Source organism: Acanthochromis polyacanthus, chromosome 4 (assembly GCF_021347895.1).
Source record: "Acanthochromis polyacanthus isolate Apoly-LR-REF ecotype Palm Island chromosome 4, KAUST_Apoly_ChrSc, whole genome shotgun sequence".
Taxonomy (NCBI): Eukaryota; Metazoa; Chordata; class Actinopteri; family Pomacentridae; genus Acanthochromis; species Acanthochromis polyacanthus.
The window spans coordinates 38,750,869-38,773,482 of record NC_067116.1 but is presented as its reverse complement, the minus strand read 5'-3'; the positions used below and the strand labels follow the sequence as shown (position 1 = coordinate 38,773,482).

The window sequence follows — 22,614 nt, the reverse complement described above, 5'->3', positions numbered from 1 at the left end:
CTGAGAAAATACTTGATTATTTTTCTCTCAGTAAATCTCACTGCGCCATTAATCTTTCCATTACATTCTCAACTTGTATGTTACTCTTTTTTCCCCTTTGTGGCCAACTTTCCATCTCTCTCACTCCTTCAATGACACTCTGTCTTTCATTTGCACAGCTGCTGCGAGGCCGGACCATCTGCAAGGCACATAGACTCACCACATTTCAGCCTTTTTGCGTCTGCCGGTTGTTGTGCCATGCAGATAAAGCATTTTAATGCAGCAACCAGTTTACTGGCGAAAATATTAGTGTTAAGAATATCAGCGCTTTGTGCGATTTCTGCAATTAAATTCAAAGTTAGAGCTTTTGTTTTGTGGGCAGCTGGAACATTTGGCTTGTAGCTGTGTCTCTCCCTCATCGCTTCACCCCTCCTGACTTTATGAGAGAGAAGTGAACCCAGACAGTTACTGGATCACTGGTTTTTCTATACACATGCAGGCTCCTCCAGCTATACAATTGTGTGATTCAGGTGGCCTGTCAGTCTTGTGAAAGGTCTTCACAGGCCCATGTTGGTGTGTGGTTGATATATACATATATATATATATATAGTAAAGAAGGGGGGCAAACGAAGACAGCTCAACCCAAGTGGAACGTTTGGATTGTTCTGAGCTGCCAGAAGGGCCTCTGTCACACTGGATCCACTGTGCAGAGCTTATCCCCCAGAGGGATCTACCTTACTCTGTTTGTACAGCTAATTTTGGAGGTTTGGCTCGTTGATCTACTTTATGACTGCACTTTATGGTCACATGTTAAATCCACTAACCCCTCCTCCTCCAAACAGGTTGCACTTTTCCTCACGACAGCTCAAAAACAGAGCAGAGATCTGTTGATTTGCGCCCAGTTTGTCTCACCTGTTGCAATCTTCAGGAGCGAGAGATGACATTTCCTGGGGGAGAGAACACACTGCTTAAGAATCAATACATGTGCATGCTGAATTTGCGCTTTATCAAGATAAAAGACAACAAAACCCAAAGCTATAGCTGTATCTAATAAGCTGCTGTCTACTATATGATCTGAGGTTCCACACTGTGGAGCTGATGACCACTGAAGCAAACAGTTAATTGATCCAGGTGGACGGTGAGGATGAATTCGGGAGATGAAAGAAACTCCGCCTGTCAGGCTTGATGGGTGGAGAAAGACCTCTTTCTTCCTTTCTTTCCTTATGAGCGGATTGCATTGCATGACCCAGCACATATGTATAGAACTCTAAACAAGGTGGAAAGAATTTGTGGACAACAAGACCAGGTTAGAAAAAAAAGGCCAGTGTATTTTTCTTCCTCATAGTAGGAGACTTGTTCTGCTTCAATTGAAAAAAAAAAGAAGTCTAAAGACATTTTTTCAGGCACTTCAGGGGAAAAAAAGAGGATCGAGTTTGGGGCGAAATGTCTGAAGCAAACACATAATTCTACATTGTAAAAACACAATGACAGAAAGGAGTGAAGCGAAAGAGAGTGGGAAAGAAAGAAAGAATGGGAGAAAAGGGGGAAGGGAGGAAGAAGGGGGAGAAAAAATCGAGGGAGTGAGGGATTGGGTTTCCTCTGACAGTGTGTCTGGGCAGCTCCACATGTTCCTCATTAAGCTCCTCACACTGTGGGACCAGCTCCACACCAGGATGCTTGTTTTTGTTACTAGGCCCAACGTGCTGTGGTCTGGTGGAAGCCCAAAAAACAGACTCAGTTTGGGACCATCTTCTCCGCCTGCTGTCCTCAAACCAAACTGTACCGACCGCACATATCTACAGCTCAACGTTGTAAACATACGCTACATAAAGCATAAAGCATAATGCACTTTTATTAATTGTACAAGCCTCAACTATCTGGTCACTTTGGTTATTAACACATACTGCAAACCTTAAACAATTTTCCGGAAATGGCATGTTTACAAAACAATAATCATTTTCAAAAGCCCAGTCGCAGGAAATTGACAATGTTTCATGCTCCTGGTTTTTGTTTAATTTCATGCCCATGTAGATTTGTCAACCGAGACGTGTATCATGTTTCTTCTGGACGCTGATAACATCAGAGATTGGAATCAGAAGTAGCACACGCGCCCTCTGTAGCCTCCGCGAGCACCACGCGGCTGCAATGTAAAAGACACACTTATTGAATTTTAAACAGGAACTCGAGCAAATTGAATGTTTTTCCCTTTTCGTGGAGGGCCCCTGTCTGAAATGAAGTGCCCTATAGCACAGCTGGGACACATGCAGAAAAAGCAAGTGTGTCTGGTTCGGGCCTCTCGCTGTGAGAGGGGATCTGTTATCTGTGCAGCGATAAGGGAAGCTGTGGTGTGAGTGCATATGGGGCAGAGCTGATAGCATCTCAGCTCAAGGATCCCACTTACGGCGCTCTGATTGATAGCTGACAGCACGCACTGGGGGGGCTTCTGGAATGTTTTTGTAGGTACCCCTCAGTAGGTATCCATGCGAGCATCTGTTTACTGCGCTCCTTTGTATCTTCGTCTCTGAGCAAACAGAAATGGTCACACATGCATGTCATCTGTGGTGAGAGCGCGCTAGCCAGGGCTCTGCAGTGCCTGAAGTCTGAGCATGTGAAGCCACAAAAAAAGACCAATTTATATGAACTAATTTGAGGTTCTATCTGTCTGATTCTGCTAATTTCTTTCTTCTTTGTTGCTTTCTTTCACCACACAGAGCCAACCTCCTGTTTCTACCGAGCAAATGTTGACACAGCATCAAGCCCCACGCTCCTGAATAGACAGTCAACTGACAGGTAACCCTAGCTGAGGGGTCACAGGGTCGCCCCGGCCTGATGAGGGATGATGGGTAAAATAAATGGAGAGCAGCACACAGAGAGACTTCAGATGTCCTCAGCCTAAAGGGAGAGAGTTCAGGGCCATTTGACCTCTGACCTTAGCCGATATGTTTGTGTATGTTATTAGGATCCAACCGCTCCCCAGTCTTGGATACTCTGATATTTTCCTCTTTTTTCCCCTCCCAAGTTTCTTTTTAAAATGCAGCTTCCGTGTATAACTTCATCAAGCAGCCCATGAAGCTTATTCCAGTGCTCTGTTTGAACATGCCTCGTCTTTCTCTTTTCACAATGACGCTCTCCCACTTCTGGCTACCTCCTGAGCTATGATGCATTCATGAACAGGGCAAAAATTGTAATGACAACTCTGCTCTGAGAAATCTAAATGCTCACATGCCGCTGCACACACCAGCTCAAGTATTAATACACAATGTTTCTTGACTCTCAGTTTGTTTGTAGGTGAGTATTAATGTTTATGTAGTGCTGAAAATGTATTTATATGCTTTTAAAGTGACCAAAAAGACCCCAAGAAACCTAGAAAAACTCTATTTTTGTCTCCTTTTTATAACAGACTTTATCCTTGTACTTTTGATGGGCACTTTTCACTGATAAATAACTAGAAAGTCAATCTTGTGCATGTTTTGGAAAAGCTTTTTGTTGGATTTCATTCCCATAGACCTATTTTTGGCAAACTATGACATGCTAGATATCATGTCAATAATATTTTGCTTAGGTTTTAAAATTCCTTTTCAAGTCTTTCGCTTCAATGTTGAGTGTTTTTAAAGCTGGTTAAGGTTTTGTCCGCCATGTGCTTTCAACCCCTTTGGCCCTCCACATCTGAAGCTTAATCTGCATTTAAGATAAAGCCCTCTGTTAGCCTGCAACAGTTGGTATTGTTTCTGCCCTCACCTTCCCCCCACTCTCCCAAGGCAACTGTCCTGCACCAGGAATAGATGAATAGACAATAACTGGCAGAGAGTGTAAATTTAGCCATCCTGATCCACCAAAATCTTTAGCCAAGGAGGAATTTAGAGGCTTTTTTTCCCTCCTGCTTGAGGTGGTAGGGAATGAAAGGTGGAGGAACGTGGCAAGGCTGAACGAGTTTGATTGACTCATTTCTGCAGCACAGTTGTGTTAGGTGGGGAGAAGTTCGTGTGAAGTGCTGGGAAATTGATACGGCTGTTTTCCTCCCCTTTGCTTTTCAGCAGATGTTTCTCAGATTTACATTAAGTCTGTTGATGAGCCGGTTCTTATACGTTTATATCGGATCATGCAAATCGGAGACGTAACCAAAAATCGCCTGCTATTCTGTTACACTTCTGAAGATATTAGTTTTGCTTCTGTGTTAAGTTTTGAATGGCACTTTAAGTCATAAAACGCTAATTTGTCTTGATTAGCATCTTCAGGTGTGTGATTCTGAGGGTGAGTCATGCCGGAGAGGAGGAAAAAAAAAGCAACTTACCTTGGATCAGTGTGTTTGTGGTGTACGGCTGTATTGTGAATTGGCTCCGACAGGAGTTTGAACTGGCAGACGCCGTTAACCCTGGTTCCCCCTACAACTTCAGCTGGCCAACTAAGAACTCGGGGCAGCTACAGGGACAGATAGCCATTGGAATCAAAGCACATGACAACAGCTGTCTGTTTCAAGAATCGGCACTTTGATTAGAGCGGGATGGTAGTGAGCGATGTGGCCTAATTCCTACATATCTGGGTAGGGCACTTCTGAGAAAGGGGGAAAAAAAATAGTGAAAGCATTGAATGGAAAAAAGATTGAAGCACAATCACATGCCGGTGAACACTCGCAAACACACCCACAGCAGTGATATTACACTTATACCAGCTACATTCAGAGGTATTCATAGGCTTTGAAACCATGTGTCAGACTTGGAAAGATTCCCATATTCTCCAAAGTCCATCAAACACACAGACAGAGGGATGCGAGTGCAGCCGAGCATTGGCCCCAGTGTAAGCTGAGCATATGTGCGACGTGAATGAAACGTCTGTCTCTTATTGTAGCCAATCCTCATCCAGCCCAACCCCTACAATATCTGTTTCTCTCTTTTTACACCATTTCTTTATGTGTTTTGGCTCTATTTCCGTTGCTCAAACACCCAAGACGCTGCTGTTTATGCTTGGTAACAATCACCAAAAACACAACGGAGCCACAGCTTTACCTACATGTAACTCTTTTATGTGGCGTCACAGCTGAAGCATGATATGAGCAGAATTCACAAACATGAGGGATCATGCCCTGTAATGTGTGTTTGGTTATCAGTTGGCTGCTGCAAACAGGCCGAGGAGATGTGAATGTGATTAACCTTGCCAGACTGACTCAGCGTGCTTGCTTTGGGATATAAGCACGCGTTCCTTGTGATTTATAGATGTGGAGTAGTCAGCCACAAGGCCTCGGGCTGAGGGAGACAGAGGGAGTGAGCAAAACAACAGTGCCTAATTCAAGTCTGACAAATATTCAGCAGGAAATCCATACAGACTGCTCCATCAAACCTTTCAGACCCCCTGGTTCTTCCACAGTTGTAAATCGCAACTTGTAAACTCACAAATTCCACATTAACAAAGCCGAAAGACGAAAAGAACATTGTCTGCTTTAGTTTACTTTGTGTAGTAATACACCATGCTGTTCCTGCTTCGCCCAGACAGCATAGAAAATGCATCTTTGCAAGTTCCCTGGGAAATGTGCCTCGGAGCAGATGTGAATTTCCAATAAAAGTGATTCTTAATCCTGCATGCATTTTTCAAAGTTGTGAAATTGCAAAATACCTCATAGTCTGCATATTCTTCCTCCGCTGTCCCTTTCTCTCCCTCCCAGAGCCTGCTCTGTCCAAGCTTTTTAGTCGAGCAGCTGTTCGCGCAGACAGCTGCGTTGGCCATTCATTGTAGGCCGAGAGGCAATTAAAAAATCAAACCAATGTTGTGTTTTAGTTGATCCATTGCTATTTCTGCATGTAATCCCCTCTCTCATGTCTCCTCTCTGTTTTGTGCACACACACACACGCACATAGCAGTTTTTTCTCAGGCGTATGAACACACATGCTCACGAACAGCCCCATCAAGACTGTCAGTGACCGATGACGTGAGATGGAGATTTGCTTTTCTTTTCTTTTCTTTTTTTCATACCCCCAAAGACAAAAGCTCCAAATTGCGGTGACATGGCACTGTTGGATTTGAGGCATTATTGAGGCCAGAGCCGAGAGGAGCCATGTAATCTCCAAGACTTACTGCTCCACAGATTTTTTCCATATCTTCTTCAGTGGAGGTATGCGGCCACACAAAGTCTGCCCGGCGTCACAGTGGCATTCGCTGGAGGTTTAAATCCAGCCTTGTGCCACGAGCGCCGACGCATTCTTATATGTCCATGCACACGTAAACACACGCATTCATCCACGAGCTTGTATGCCCAGTTGTGCTTCTGTCTTCCAAACATACGCACATAATGCTCGCTGTCCAGGCTTCCAGTTGTTCCGTCCTCTCACGGCACACAGCAGGTGTGTGGTAGAGCCGACCGGGGTGGAGAATCTGGGTGATCTGCAGCCCTCACAACAGCTTTTCTATTGTTTCAAATGTGTGTGCCCTCTTGGAATTGATTTTGGAAAATGTAATGGGATTAAGCCTTTGGCCGTGCACTTTGGCTTCTAACATAGCACCAGCACATGGTCATTTATGGAATATGATTTATTTAGAGTTGCCATGCGTGACAGATTTATATTCTGAAGGTGGTTCATTATTCGATTAGCTTTTTTTGTGCTATTTTACATGAATAATTCCTCCCCTCATATATTCCTATGCTCATCACCCAACACTGTGCCAAGCTGGTTTAAAGGTACAAGTCCTCAGTGACAAGCAGAGCAATGACTTTGGGTGAAAGGACAAGCTCTTTTAGCACGACATACAACAAATCAAATGCAGCCTCAGGCTTTCAGTGTACTGTAGGTTAAGCAGAGGCGGAGGATGGACAAGAACTTAGAAACTCTGAATCAGATCTCAGGCTGCACTAGTAAAAAAGTAAAAAAGATAAATGTCAGCAAGTATTTGTAAAACAATGATATTTATTTATACTGTAAAAATACCGCAAAAAGCAGATTACCATTTGTTAAAGGGACTTGAGATTGAAACTGCTATTTACCTTTTTTTAAAAAAAATTTGTAGTAATATATATATATTTTTCAAATAATGGCAAATATCTGTGAACTAATGTTTAGGATTTTGTTGGCTGATAAAAATAGCATAATTTTATGGCCAAATGTCTTGACACAGTTAGAAAATTCATGCTTTTTTCTGTGTTTTTACTAGTTATTGTCTGTAAATTGAAAAAGAAACACTAAAATATGTAATGTCACAGTAAATTGTTCAAAAAAATTGTTCAAAAACTTATTTTTTACAGTGTGTGATGCAGAAGAGCAGCTTCCTATGTCAGAAAATGATACATGCAAGCTTGATTTCCTGAAGAAATCCTATAGCGCGGATTAACAAAGCTATTGTTAGGGTTTGAATGGTTAAAATCTATGGCAAAGAGAAAGAAAATCACTATGATAACTTTCAGAAACTTTGCAGAGAAGAGAAGTTTTATTGCAACTGTGCAATGTGAAATGCTGAACAAGCAAACTGTTCTTCTCCTCTCGACAAGAAAACATCCCTGAAGCTGCCAGCTTTTATATCTGCAACACATTCTGAGCAGAAAAAGATCAGATTTTATTTGCACAACTTTATGGAAACTTACTGAGATTGTCATCCGTACATGGTTTAAATTAATTTTGTTTGAAGAAAACTATCAAACTTTGAGTTGAAACCTCTTGTTTTATATCTTCATCTGAACCAAATGATGCTCCAACATAAACTCCAATCAGCAGATTCCATCCTCCAACAAACTCACTTCCTTATTTTCTCTTTACCTTCCACAATACATAGAAATATGATACAAATTTAGCCTCCTGTTTGTTAATCCTGCACCGTTGCTGTCTCTCTGTGTATTATTCTTGGCGGATGCAGCGACTTGGTCAGTGCAGAGGATAATTGCCTCTTCGTCAAACAGATGATCCACATGATTTATTTGTAATGGATGGTGCACAGACAGACCATTATGTACACAGAACAGCAGGCTTTAACCAGCTGTGGATGCCGCACTCGGCGAATGGGTTCGAAAAAGCACAAATCCTATGTTCTGGGAAGGCGGGATGTATGGATCATATGGTATGGTGATTTCTGACTTCCTCTGGAGTCTTGTCTAATGATTGCTGGGGATAAAGGGGGCCATCATCTTTCCTGCACCCCCTCCCAGCCTCTCCACATGCACAAGTACTTCCTGACTTGCCACATGTGTGCCGCAGAATCCAGATTTCACTCTTTCTTCTCCGAGTGAAAAGCTGTCAATCACAGTTTTACGGGCTGGGATGGATTTTCCTAATGTTGTTTTAAATATTTAGAGAGAGGAAGAAATATTACACATTTTGTGGGGCTTGGTTTCAAATCAACCTGCACTTTCTCCTCCTTCTCCTCCTCATTCTGGTCTTTCTCCTTGTCTTTGCAGCTCTTCTTTTCTCCTCGCCCTGCTCCTCTTCTTCTTCTTCCTCCATGCTCCAGACAGAAGCATTACAGAGTAATAGCAGGCAGCTATAGGAGCGCTTTCGTAATTGCCTGGGCTCATGCGCTGTGGAAAAGCCAGGGCAGGGGCCAGCGGCATCAAAGCCTGACTGATCATTCCTCAGCCTCCCCTCTCGGCTAGGGGGTGGTGGTGGTGGTGAGGGGTGTAGGAACACAAATACAGATGGACAAACAAACCAGGGGAAGTCAAAACTGAAGCAGATGTGGCGATAGCAATGGATGCCGTGGACAGGCGGACGAACCGAACCTTCAGATTGGCTTCTTCTCCTTCCCCAACACCTGCTAATATTTAACAAAACAACGACACCAGCAGAAGAGGTGAAAAAATATCAAGAGAAGCAAAAAGAAAAAAGTGATGCTGAGGTGACATCATGGATTATTAAGGTGGGGGTGGGGTCTAATAAAGGCCTGGTTTGGCCTTAGTCGGTAGAAAGGGCAGGAAACTGAGGCAGAAGCAATTTGAGAAGCTGAGGCCTCAGTCTGCAGCTGTGCACTCAGTTTTCTTCTCCCAGCTCCACAGCTGCAGCACTGACAATGCTGCAAGTATTTACCCATGACCTCTCCTCTACTTCACAATCCAGTGCATGTTTATTTGGCACATATGTTAGAAAAGAGTGCACATAAAAATTTAAACTCAAGCTTGTTTCTCAAAATCGGGTAGGGAGGAATGATGTTTTATTGGAACTGAATAATGAAAAAACTAAGATAACGTATGCCAAATATCATCTCAAGCCTATTTTTAGTTGCACTCGGCATCGTTTTCCAGAGCACTTTGAGTCAGTGGAGCAGCTTACTTCTTATTCATGTCATGTGTTTTTCCGTGGAGACGTTCCTAACGCGAGTGGCGCTAACATGGAAAACACGCAGTCATCACAGCAGATGTTGTCCAGAGTGCAGAGATTAGAAAAGACTACAATAAAGCAACGAGGTGAGGATTTATAAGATGCTGTTGGATACTGCTGCTGCACACACACACACACACACACACAAACAAAAGATCTCTGCAGAGTGTGATGATCCATTTTTGAACTGCTAATCATTGCGTGTGTGTATATGTGTGGAGGCATGTGTAGCTGCATTGTGCCAGATAATTTATCTTCTGCCATTTTTTTATTGGCTGCTGTTTAAAGTTTGCCAGATTGCAAGCAGCTTCCCTCCACCTCCCCTCCTTTGAAAATATGTGCCGCTCGCAGCGTCACAGTGCTGCATTCATCTTTGCAGACGCCTCAATTACAACCCACTGATACCCTTAAAGTCGGGAGAGGTGCTCAGGAATGCTCTGGTGGGACAACTGCCAAGCATCACTGCACCATCAGTGCCCCACAGAGAGGAAGGCAGAGAAGTTTGGGTTGTTGGGTTGGGGGAGTGGTGATCATCAGCGTGTTTGCAGGGGCCAAACCAGAAGAGAGGACGATAATAGAGTGGGAATAATATGTGGCACCACTCTGAGAGCTGAAGCCCTCTGCCACGGCACTTTTTGTTGCCAGATCACAACCAGATGTGCCAAGTGTGTCCAAACAGGAATGACTGTGTGAAGGCAATTTTCAGCAATTTGTCAGATTTTCAGAGCAGCTCCCCCCTTGCCAACATCCCCCATCCCTCCACCGACACGTCTCCCGAAAGACAAATACAAACGTCGGAGGAGCGCGACAATCATTTCGCACAAGCTCCCACGAATACACAACTTTGCCTCCAGCGCAGTCCTGATGAGAGATATACAGTAGAGCAGTCTGAACGCACAGGGGCAAGACAAGGCCTGCAGTATTGACAAATAACCACCCACCTAACTTCCATGCATCAACATTACTGAATCTACCGATCAAATGGTGCATTTATTTACTTTTTGCTTGTAGAGTCAAAAAAAATTCCCTGACAACATTCGCAAACCCTAAATCCATCATCCTTACTCATTCCTGGATAACCAAAAACAAAAGAGAGAGATAAATAGAAGGGAAAAGAAGGTTGTTAATCTGTCTCGAGACACCACATGAATTACAGATTCACTCTCAAGGTTATGCAACCGGATTAAACTTCGATCTTGTCCCTCCTTCTTCCTACCTTTAGTTCTACCCTGGAAATGCCTCTCACAGGAAATTGAGGGCAGTGTCTTGTCTTTACAGCAGCCATGAGATGTGTCCGCTCAAAGGGACATGGATGGTTGAGCGCTTGAGATGAACTTCCATCTTCATCTACAACAACCTACACAAGCAGCAATATCCAAGGCCTGTGATCACATGAACCCAGCTGTTACCCCCTGCATGGGTCATTCTGCCTCAATTCACCGAACGCCTGATCGTCTTCAGTTTGACAGAGTTTCTTCTAAAGTAGCTAATATTGATTGTATTGACGATGTGTGCAATCCGGAGTCATTAGTTTTTGAGTTCAAAATTCTAAACTAGCGATGGAGTCGTGAATTCTTAGATTGTTTTCTTCACGCCAATCTGTGGAGTCATGTTTAAAGTGCCATAACTTCATAAATGATGTAGCTAGGGTCCTGATATTTTGCAGACTTATCGATATGTACATTGGGTCTTCAATGGTACAACCCTGCTTTGGTACAATAATACGAACCAGTTACGTGTTGGTGCAAATTTAGTTGAAAATGTCAATGTTTCTGCCTACTCTGATATTCCACCAACCATAAAAACCTTTATTTTTCATCCTAAAAGGCAGTTTTATTCCTCCTGTAATTGGACCAAATGGATCTTTACTAATGTAGAGCATTGTGCCAGTTAATCATACTTTATTAGCACAAAATTACTGAAGTTTTGCATTTATAGCGAATATTAGGACAATCATTCAGCAGGTATGTTGGGTGTGTAATGGGATAAACGTGAACATTTTTTTAACCAAAGTTGCACCATCATACAACTGCTTTACATTGTTCTGTTAAAGCAGAGTTGTGCCATTGAAAATCCTACGCACATATCAATGAGACTGCAAAATTTCATGACTCCAGCTTCATAATTTCTGAAGTTATGGCACTTAAAACATTGCTGCACAGGTTGGCATTAAAACAAATACTGATAATTGCAGTATCAATGATGTTTATCTGATAAAGTATGACTGACTGGCACCGTACTCTACAGTTAAAAGCTCCTACTGGTGCCAATCACAGGGGGAAAAATCAGCCTCTCTGGGTGAAAATTAAAGGTTTTGTGGTTGGGTGAATATCAGAGTACAATAGAACAGAACACAATAGATATTTAACAACAATGAAAGACAGTTTAGCAGTTCTCTGGATTCGAGCATAGAGTAGTAGACCGAAACCAGAATTTGCACTGTTTGTAACTGTTTTTTTGTATTGTTCTGTCAAAGCAGGGCTGTACCATTGAAAACAATATGCATATATCAGTGAGACAGCAAAATTTCAGAACTCCAGCTGCATTATTTATGACAGTATGGTACTTACAATGTTGCTCAACAGATTGGTGCAAAGAAAACAAAAATGATGCAAAAATCGACACGCCCCACCTTCTTTAAGAGCTTTTTTACTCAGAAACACCTGTGACCAAAAATGTTACATATGTTCTACTTAATAAAATATGAATATGCATAAGATTTGCACACGGGAAAAAAAATCTGACGAACATGAGATGGTCAGGCGTGAACTTTAAAATTTGGTGAACTGAGGTGGAATGACCCACCTCTGGTGCTGCTTTGTTGTTTTGCCCCATTTAACATCATCTGAAGATGTGATTTTTGCTACTCTTGCATGTGATCTGGTAGCAGTAGTAAAGAGGTTTGGCGTGATGTGACTCACAACTAAATTTGAAGCCTAGTTGCAAACAAACCAGGAGCATCAGGTCAGGTGCTGATTCTGTTTAGCGCCACAACACATGACACTCTTTGGATGCTAATAGGCAAAGCACGTGGAGGTGGTTGGAAGCTGTGACACATGGGAATTCATGGCTGTTTTGTTATGGAGTTAAGTTTGCTGCCCTTTTTTTTTTTTTTTTCAAATGAATCCCACCCACCTAGCTGCAGCATTTCTGCCTTCTTTCCTTGAGTCACACGTTTTGGAAGGCAACAAGTCTGCGTCCTGGGACCAATGAAAGGGACAATTGTGGGAGGGTTTGCATAACGTTTCTGTCAGTCATGTGTCTTGTTACTCCCTGAGAGAGCTCAAATTCACTGCTAATGCCTGTTTTAATTTGTTGCCTCATTGCTCTGGAATCCAGGATAAATTGCCGCCGTTGTTCATCTTGCTTACAAAACGGTGTAGTCCTGTTTGGAAATTTAGCGAATGTCCTCCGTATTTATTCAAGGTTTGTTGTTCTGGCTTGCATAACAGAGAGAATTCTGCCCATGGTTAAGGAAAAAGGAATGTCAAATTAAACCGCTCCATATTTAAGGATAATTGCATTTGCAATATACTGCTTGCATTGTGCTCCACCTCTTGGAAATATGTCTCTTTGTAATTAAATCAATGTAGAAATTTACTGTTTTGGTGTTGCACCAGCAGAATAAAAAGTAAGTGAAATTCAAGCATATGACTTTCGATCAAACTGAAAGAAAAGATCTGTCGGCGGTGAAGACTGTCATAACCCAGAAATCCAGTCAGCTCCAGCCAGTAAAACTGTAAAGTTGCGGGTTTTCCCTCCTCGGGGTGTGTGTCTAGCATTACAGCTGAAAGATGGACAGCAGCATTGGAGTTTCCTTGCAGGAATCTGTGTGGGTGTGAGAATGGCTGCACATGAGCATACAGTACTATACACTTTTTTTTTTCTTAGAGGTGCTTTCCCCCCCTTTTTCTTTTTCATGTTTCGAGGGTCTGTGTGTGTGTGTGTGCGGTCGTGTAAGGCTGGCACACATAAGTTGATCCAACTTATGTGTGGTGTCTGCATATGTTTGCATGTTTATACTATTGTGTCATGAGGGAATAATTTCTTCTTCTCTTTGGTTTTGAATGACAAGCTCAGTGACTTTGTGCTGGCATGTGTGCAGACCAGATGCAAGTAGAAGATGTTTTAAAAAAAAAACAGCCTGAATGTGTGTGTGTGTGTACAGTCTGCATCATTTCTAACCAGTAGATTATGTGAGTGTTTATGTCTGGTTGTAGGTATGTATTATATATGCACAAACATGCCCTGTGTGTGTGCTGCTGCTGTGCATTTACACGTCCTTTGTCAATTACGTTGGCATGCTCTGCATGCACTCATACATATGCAGTCTGATGGCATGCTTGTGTGATAAAGTATGGTCAGGGAATGTGCATTAGCTGTGTGTGTTTGTGCATACAGAGCCTTAGCAGCTGCTGAACACCACCTGTGGCCCTCCCCACCCCTCAGGCCTGTTGTGACTCCAAATAGTCCCTCTGGGCTCACAGGGCTTCAGGCTGTGAATGTCAGAGATGGTGACGCAAAAGGCAGAACTCGACCAGACTCGATGGATCCATGTGTTATGTCTGCCCCATAAGCCTTTCTTGTGTTCTTCTTGTTCGTCCTCTAATGCCAAAGAAATTCATTAGTACATGATCGGAGCTGTGTTTGCTCTCCTCTGTCTTCACCTCTTTCCACTCCCCTTTTTGCCAGATTTGTAGGTTTGTTTCTTCCTTTGGCAGCCTGGCTGACAGATGTCCATCAGCTCCACCGTTTGATCCCACCCCAAACACAGCTCCAGGCCCCACAGCGAGACAAGAAACTGGCAATAAATGCACTATGAAACACACAGCATTCTGGGCTGTCAAGATGTTTAAAGAAACACTTTTTTTTCTTTTCTAACTATAATTATGATTATCTAAATAATAAACTAGATACTGTAATCCTTCTCTCAACAATTTGAAGATGTTTATTGCCACAGTTCGTTCCACATGAGTTCTAATTATTCTTTTTTCTTTGGATTGGATTGACTTTTTCAAACTACAGGGACTTTCTTAGAATAAATACATCTAATAATAATGACACACATCAATTTTCTGTCATAATAGTGAAAAATCCACAGCAAAGTTATCATTCCTTACCTCCCCTAAACTCAATTTCCAGCCAAGCAGCAGATAGTTACAGTCCAGAACTTTTAGGTTTGTTACAGAAGAAGAAAAATCCTCCAGCTGCATACTGGAATGTTAAAGTGAATTACAAACACTTTCCTCTCAGGAGAAACAATCTTGTTTGTCTTCCTTATCTTTGCTTTCTGCCACAATAGCTTGCACTGTCTCCTTTTGGTAAACAGATGAGAATAAGAGCACCCTGATAAGCAATGTAGTTAAATACTTAAAATTCAGTGTGTGTTAGTAAATCATCCATTAGCAGGACTATCAATGGTGATTTAATGGGAGATAAAATAAAAAAATAACAGCTGATGTCTCATTTTACACTCAGAATTCGATCATAAAAATGATTTGTCAATAAATATAAATAACTAAAATAGCAATAACAGTTAATGACCTTTCTTTATTTTGAACATGTACTTTTCTCTTTTACTCTTCTTACTAACTGCTAGCCTGACAGAACACATTCCCATTTTACATTAGCATCTGTCATTTTTCCATTGCTGCAGTGGCAGACAGGTTTGGAGAGTGTATGTGTTAGTAATTTGGAAAGTCAGTTGCGGGGGTTACCGGTGTCATATCCCACAATGCACTGCTGAATTCCTTTAACATGTGGTGAGCCAGGAAAGGGGTGGTTGACCTCTGCCTTCCCATGAGCCCCTCGGGAACAGCTTTGTGAGGTTGCTCAAGAAATCCAGGATCACTGCACAAACTGCTGCGCTAGCTGTGACTGGAATTGTAATCACCTTATTCTCCTTCTTCGCCTCCAAACTGATCGCTCACTGCTCCTTCTTCTTTTTCCTTTCTTTCATTTTCCACAATACAGTTTCTTATTTGTGCCTCCTTTTTTGCCTCTCTCTCTCTCATTCTGTCTCATGTCTGTTTTAGTCTTCTTAGAATTCAGACTCTGCACATGCAATCCATTATGGAAGGTAGAAAAAAGGGAGAAAGTTCAGGAAGCTGAGGGTGAAATGTGTTCCTCTACTTTCCCCTGTTTCCTGTATGAACACATCTCTGCTTTCTGTGGCTTCCTAAAGTGTGACTGTACAGATGAGATGTGATGTTGCTCTCATAGATTTCGGAAAACCACACTGTAGAAAAACAAACCTCCAATACGAATATGCCTAAATCTTGCACTTTGCGGAACAAATTATCAAATTTGCTTGGACAGGAATGAGTATCCAGGAGTTGCAACCTTATTTTAACAGTGATAGAAAGTACATTTACTCAAGTGCTGCACTTAGGTAAAAATTTGAAACAATCATTTTGGATTTTCTGAATGCAGTACTGTGTTATGTTCACTGTAAAAAAAAAAAAATCTGCTAAAAAAAGGCTAAAAGTCTGGTAGCAACAGAGCCAGAAAAAGCATGCTAAAAAAGTGAAATTCTGCAATGTTGATTAAATGTAAAAGTAACAGCTAATAATTCTAAAATGATGCTATTCTTTACCTGTTTTAAATACAGTAAAATTGTGTAATTTTACTGTCAAACATTGTGAAAGAATAAATTACTATTTGTACAAATAGTGATTTTTTTTTTTACTTACAGTTTTGGCTTGTTTTGTGTCTACTTTTTTTTCAGTTAACATGTAATTTAATATTTTTTTCCTTTTTACCATTTTCAATTCCTAATATAAACATAATTTGTCATTGAAATATTGGCAAATGTCTGGCAAATAATGATTTTTTTAAAGTAAAAAAATCATTTTATATTTAAACATTGTAAAATAATAAATGACTATTTGTGAAAATACACATTTCTGACGGGGCTTTACGTACAGTTTCACTTTTTATTACAGTCATCATGTGAAATAAATCTTTTGTGATTTTATTAGATATTATCCCTAATGTAACAAAACGGGGAAATTCTGTGAAATAACAGTTAAAAGATGATTTATCATTTCACAATCCTTAATATACACAGCTTTTCTTTCAAATAATGGCAAATATCTGGAATACAGTGATTTTTTTTCAGATTAAAATACAGAAAAAAAATAGTGTAATTAAATGGTCAAACATTGTAAAAAATGGAAGACCATTTATGGGAATATTTATGATGTAGACATTGTGTACAGCTTTGAGCTTTTTAAGAAATCGTTAGCAGGTAAATTATTACTTTTTTCTGTGATTTTATCCATTATTATCTGTAATTTAACAAAACAGGAAAATCTGTAAATTACCCTCAAATACAGTTTAAAAATAAATATTTTTTATAGTGCATAAGAGGAAAAGGCTGTGCTTTAGCAGCTCCTGCTTCTACTGAAAGCTATAACTATGAATTAGTGGCAATTTATGATCTTTAGCATATAAAATATATGTTCATATGTTTATAAAAATGATGCACTGTTACAGAGTAAATCAACTAATAATATATAAACGACATGATTCATATGAACTCTACTTTAAAAAGCCAGAGGTTAGTTTGTTAGTGTGACTGAATTACAATATGTTGTAATGTTGCAGCTGTATTGACAACTGGTTTTGACATCTCTCTTACAGAAAGCATCTTTAGCCTAGAATTAAACTAAAACATAAAACCAACACAGACCATTCAGCTGTGTAACGATTACTTTTACTTTTGATACTTTTGCAGAATACTCAAGTATCAAAAGTATTTCAGCCATGCTACCAGCATGAATGTGTAGGCTGAAATGCTGTTCTTAAGGTCAGTGAGATCACCTCATTGGTCTGCACTGTAGCATCTCCTCAGCTATTAGCAGATTGTTGTGACATTTTTCATTCATGGTCCCAAGACGCTAGATCCCCTGAATTTTCCTTGAAGCGCCACCATGCAGTTCTTGCCCATTTGGCTTTTAAACTGCCAAAGTGATGGCATTTATCAACCTCAGCTGACATTTTTTAGTGTTAATGCTAATTAGGACATGTTAGCATGCTAAAATGTCAAAGATGTTGAACATGGTGAACATTACAATGATGAAGCCACAACATTAAAACCACAGACAAGTAAAATGAATGACAATGATTATGTTGTTATAATGTCATTTCCCTCCACCACCACCACCACCATCTCTAGTGTCTATACTCCAAAGATTCAGAGCTGTTTTAGCACCACAAGGTGGATTAACACAATATGAAGCCGGTAGTGGCTAAATGCATTGTTGGGATGTTACCATTGCTACTGTGACCATGTTAGCATGAAAGTCGTATGGTATTAACTTAAGTTTCATAACTATTCTGTCAGTAATACCTGTAAAAGTTCATTGTAATACTTGTGGCACCATATTTCTATCACCTACTGTAAACGGACAAAGACATCGCACACACACTGTCAATCCTATCTTACCAATAACAGGTCAGGAATGGGTTGAGGAACTTGACAAAGAGACCAAGGTGATGACTCAGCTTCCCAGTTTCCCAGATTCCAATCTGATTTAGCATCTGCACAATGAGCTGGAAGAAGCAGGATCCAAAGAACATCCACAGAACCAAAAATATCTGCTATGAACATCCCAGTGACAGATATCCCAGAAGCACTGAAGGTTTTGAACTGTTCTAGAAACACGAGAGGGCCCTACACGGTGGTTTTAATGCTGTGGCTGACGGTTGTATCTTTGCTTAGCATCAGGATGTTACCGTTGCCATTGTGATCATGTTAGCACGAAAGTTGTATGGCATTAACTTAAATTTCATGTATATTCTATCATCAATTACCTGAAAAGTTCAGTGCAATTCATCCGTCCTGCCTTCATATTTGTATCACCTTGACAGATAAAGACACGAGTTGTGTTCACAGAAATGCTGGTATTAATGTGGATTTGCTTTTCACATCTACCATCCATCCTATTACAACAGTAACAGGTCAGGAATAGGTTGAGGAACTTGAAAAAGAGATGAAGGTGTTGACACAGCTTCCCAATTTCCTAGATCCCAATCTGATTGAACATCTTCAGAATCTGCTGGACCAAACCCAAGCCGAGGAGGCTCCCGTCTGCAATCCATAGAACCCAAAATGTCTCCGACCAACGACCCACTGACGGACACCCTAAGACACTCCAGAGGTTCTTAACTGTTTTGGCAGCATCAAGGAGAGCCTACACAATATCAGGTAGGTGGTTTTAATATTGTGGCTCAGTAGTGTAAATCTGCTTAGCATAAGGACCTTAGCACCAGTGACAGTATAACCATGTGAGCACGAAAGTTGTATGGTATTAACTGACATTTTATAATTAATACCTGAAAAAGTTCATTGTAATTCTAGTGGCCTTCCTATTTGCATCGCCTAGACAGATAGACATCAACTGTGCCTACGGAAAACTCAAGTATCGACAGAGAACAAAGTAGTTATCGCAAACCTACATCATAAACCGCATTTACTCCACACCACCATAAACAGGACTCTGGTCGTGACAACACTTGCAATTATGCATCAGGTGCATTAATCAAAACCAGCGGATCCCTAATTAGTGGCACAGTTTTTATCAAAGAGAACCAGTAACGGACTGAAAGGTCTCCGAGATGTCACTGAGCGCTTGGGGCATAAGGAGGCTAGAAAGGGACTTCGGGTCGGGGTCACGACAGGCATGCATTCTGATGGCTTTATTGTGGCAGTGAAAAGGAGGGCTGTGTTTTGGGGATGAGCATCGGCTCAGCTCTTGGAGGCGATGCAACTAGTGGTGCAAAAGAGATGAGAGAATGGGAAGTAGACAGCTGTGCAAGGGTGAATAGGAGGTCCCTTTGTGACCTGCCAGCAAAAATCTGTGACCAATTATCTGTGTCTGATTCTCTAAGGGGAATTCTCGAACACTTTGGGTGGGTGTATAAGAGGCAATGCATTGTGGGAGACAGAGAGAAAGCTGGGTTGCACTGGTAGTAATGTTTGAGGGGGTGAGGTGGTGCATTTGTCAGTTGTGTTTTTCAGCAAACAGCAACTTTTCAGAAGAGTTTCAGTAAATATATAGCATTTCAAAGTGTGTTTTAGCGTTCTAATGAGTAAAAATCGCACACTGCAGTAATAAAATAAAGATGTTGCATTAAAGTTACAGTCAAAGGCACAGTAGAAATGTTACTTAGCATCTCCTGTGTGTCTATTTTAAGCACAGGAAAATAACAATTTGTCCCGCAATTGCTGAAATACGCCTGCTTGTGCCTCCCCCCGGCCCACGGAGAGAGCTTCCTATTTGTGCGGTTAGATTTCCAGCTATGTGAAAAGTGTGTCCTACAGAGAGAAGGGGAAAGTGGTTGAGAGAAGGGAAGTTGGGCCCATGGATGGCTTGTAAGCCATGTGTTAGACATTAAAGAGCTAATTACAGTTTTAAAAGCCCTGTGTTTACCGCTGAGAAAAGCCTTGTTAGGTATATTTTACTGTCTCCCCTGAAATTATTCATCCTTGACAAGCTCAATTGACATTATCATAATTACAAATGTGATTGCTGCTTAATCGCTCCAGTCGCTGTTTCGCTATTTTAAGTGTCTGCAGCGGAAGTCAATAATTCTTAACTGCTCCTCATTGACCATTCATCAGAAAGCAGGATGCCGGATACGGGATAGTTGTCTTCTTCTAATGGCATGCTTGAAGGGAAAACTAACAGTAAGTTAACACAGGTACCTGTATTGATGCCATTCATCATTTCTTGTTGACAGGAATCAACGCAGTCAGCGAATAAGAGGCTGCTTCTCTTGCTGTTGTTGCCTTTAGAGTTAAAATGTGAAACAGCGCTGCAGTGTGTTTGCAGGAAAAAGGATAAAGGCATGTAGTGAACTCTGCCCCAGCCGGGTGTATTATTGCATAGGTATAGGATAACTGTGCTGCCGCTGACCCCGCCGCCACCTCTCCCCTCCGATCCCACATGGTTGCCAATAGCGATGACTCCGGTTGATCTTCACCTGTCAAAGCAAAGCTCTGACTAAAGACTTGCAGCTTGAGCAGGGGTAGGAAAGCAAGAGGAGAAGAACAAACAAACCAACAAGTGCCTTTGCGTGTGAATTATGTGGGATTCCTTTCGCTGAAAAGGGTCGAAAGTAGTAGCAAGACTTTACAAAAGATCAAATGTTAGAACAGGGTTTGTACAATATAAAAATACCAGTATCTGAAACTAATTTGGGAGCAGGAAATTGGAGGACTAATACCTGATAATCAGGTCCACATCCGTTATTTAGTTCACTTCTTTTCTATGTGTGCTAGGCATGGTTTATTGGAGGATATGGTCCTTTTTATTTGAATACTCCACATTTATAATAGGTGAAGGCAGTCATCTGCCAATCATACCTACATATTTTGGTCTTTTCCAAATTTGACAGGCTTCTGGTACCAACTTTTAACACACTAGGGACCATCGTTGGCACAAGACTTGACCCCAAACCTCTCACAGCTCTATTTAGAGGTTGTCCAGAAGAAATCTCTGACTTTTTTCTGACGAAGCAACATTTTTTGGCATCCACAACCCTCTTACCAGGGCATCTAATTCTATTAGAAGCTTCTCCTACATCATATAATGCTAAAAGAGATTCTAAATGACAATAAATATGAGAAAAATAGCACTTCAGTTAAAGATTTAAGTCCTGGAAGCACTTCATTAGATATCTGACTAAAGCTACAATTCAGCCAAAAGATGTCCAGTCACCTCAATAATACCCATATGAATTCCTGTATTAGCTTGAACAGTATCAGCCCTCTTCAGATTATAATCTTTAACATTTGAGTCCAGGCTGACTTCACAGATGAGTTTTAGTGCAACTCGGTCAGCTGCGACTTTGTCAGAAACAACAGACGAGCAATCTGTTTATAGTGCGGTCAAATGAATTTACTGTGTTAATATAAAAAAAAAATTGCCAGTGTAGTTTTTCCCAAAACTAGCAGGACACAGCTAAGCCCTGTAGTGGAGTTGGAGGTGGGTGGCACAGTTGTGCAGCTGGGTGGGGGTTTTCTGCATGTTGTCCCTGTGCCTGCATGAGTTTTCTCTGGCATGCATGGTATTGGTGATTCTAAATTGGCCGTAGGTGTGAGCATGCACGGTTGTGTGTCTCTTTGTCTTGGCTCTGCGATGGAATGTCCAGGCTCTCTCGACCAGTGTCAGCTGGCTTCAGCCCTCTAAAGGATAATGTAGGTAGAGCTAACGGATGCATGGAGCTGGAGGTGCAGCTAACTGTGGCTACGTTCAACCACTCCCTTGCAAACAATACCCTGAATTTGTTTCTGAAAAATACTACCAAAGGACAATGTTATGGTAGCACTAACCATAGTGGTGAATGCATGTATTTTCTGTGACTCTTCACAGTAAAAACCACCCATGTTTGAATCATTTCAGCGTTCACAGTAGCAGCAGCAGGAAATGTTTGTTTTGCATTAACAGTAACTTAATACAGCTGATGTGGCCACATGGCAAGTGAACAGTAAACACCGAGGCTATCAATGAGTTGACATTAATGGGCAGATCACATGAAGGAATTGTTTCCTGTGACTAAAAAGGCCATTTGAATCAATTAGAGAAATTACCTCCAACACAAGCAACAAATGACTGGTTATATATAGAAATAATTGCTTAATCTAAATAGAATCAAAACAGGAAAACACAAAGTAAACAGTAAATTGTTGTCATGTGAATTAGATTCAAACTCACTCTTTCAGTGTCTTCAGCAGTTTGAAAAGAAGCCAAATGTGACAAGACCTAATCAATCAATCGGCAGGCAGCAGGAGGTTGGCATTGTTTTGCATTTCTTCAGTTTGTTTCTTCCTGGGATTTTTCTTCCCTTGACAGGAGGTGCCGCAAGCATACCAGCAGTTGAAAGAGGAGCCACATTCTTTCAGCACAGATCCCTCCATCCCTCCTTTGTTCAAGGTTTGTGTTTGTTTGAGGGGCTTTCCTCACCTTGAACTCTTTTTTCTGTAGATAACTAGACTCAACCTACTTCAGACAGGGTGAGGTTTAACAACTGGCTGCTCGTCTGCATTTTCTGGAAACAAATACTTGAGATTTGATTCATATTATCTGAAAAAAAGTCTCTGTTCCAGATGAGTGGCAGGAGTCACTTGTTTGAATTCGTTTACGGCAATGTGGTCACATTCTGTTGTCATAATGTCAGGCCAGTGTTAGCATGTGGGCTATTTTATTGGCTTTTCACAATTACCCGTGTCATGTGGTTTCTGTCGGAGTGAAAGTACAATGAAAACTTTCCATGTTTATGGGAGGAACAATTCTCAGGAACCTTGATTGAAGTTGTCTGACTTGAAGAGAGAAGCCTCCTA

General features: G+C 41.3%; 1 long non-coding RNA gene across 1 annotated transcript; it reads left to right on the top strand.

Annotated features, from left to right (window-relative positions):
• The first annotated feature begins 2,688 nt into the window (after nucleotides 1-2,688).
• Nucleotides 2,689-22,196, top strand: LOC127533595 (uncharacterized). Its single transcript, XR_007941357.1, has 3 exons — nucleotides 2,689-2,769; nucleotides 18,297-18,477; nucleotides 22,127-22,196. It is a non-coding gene; the product is annotated as an uncharacterized LOC127533595 (long non-coding RNA).
• Nucleotides 22,197-22,614: the final 418 nt, after the last annotated feature.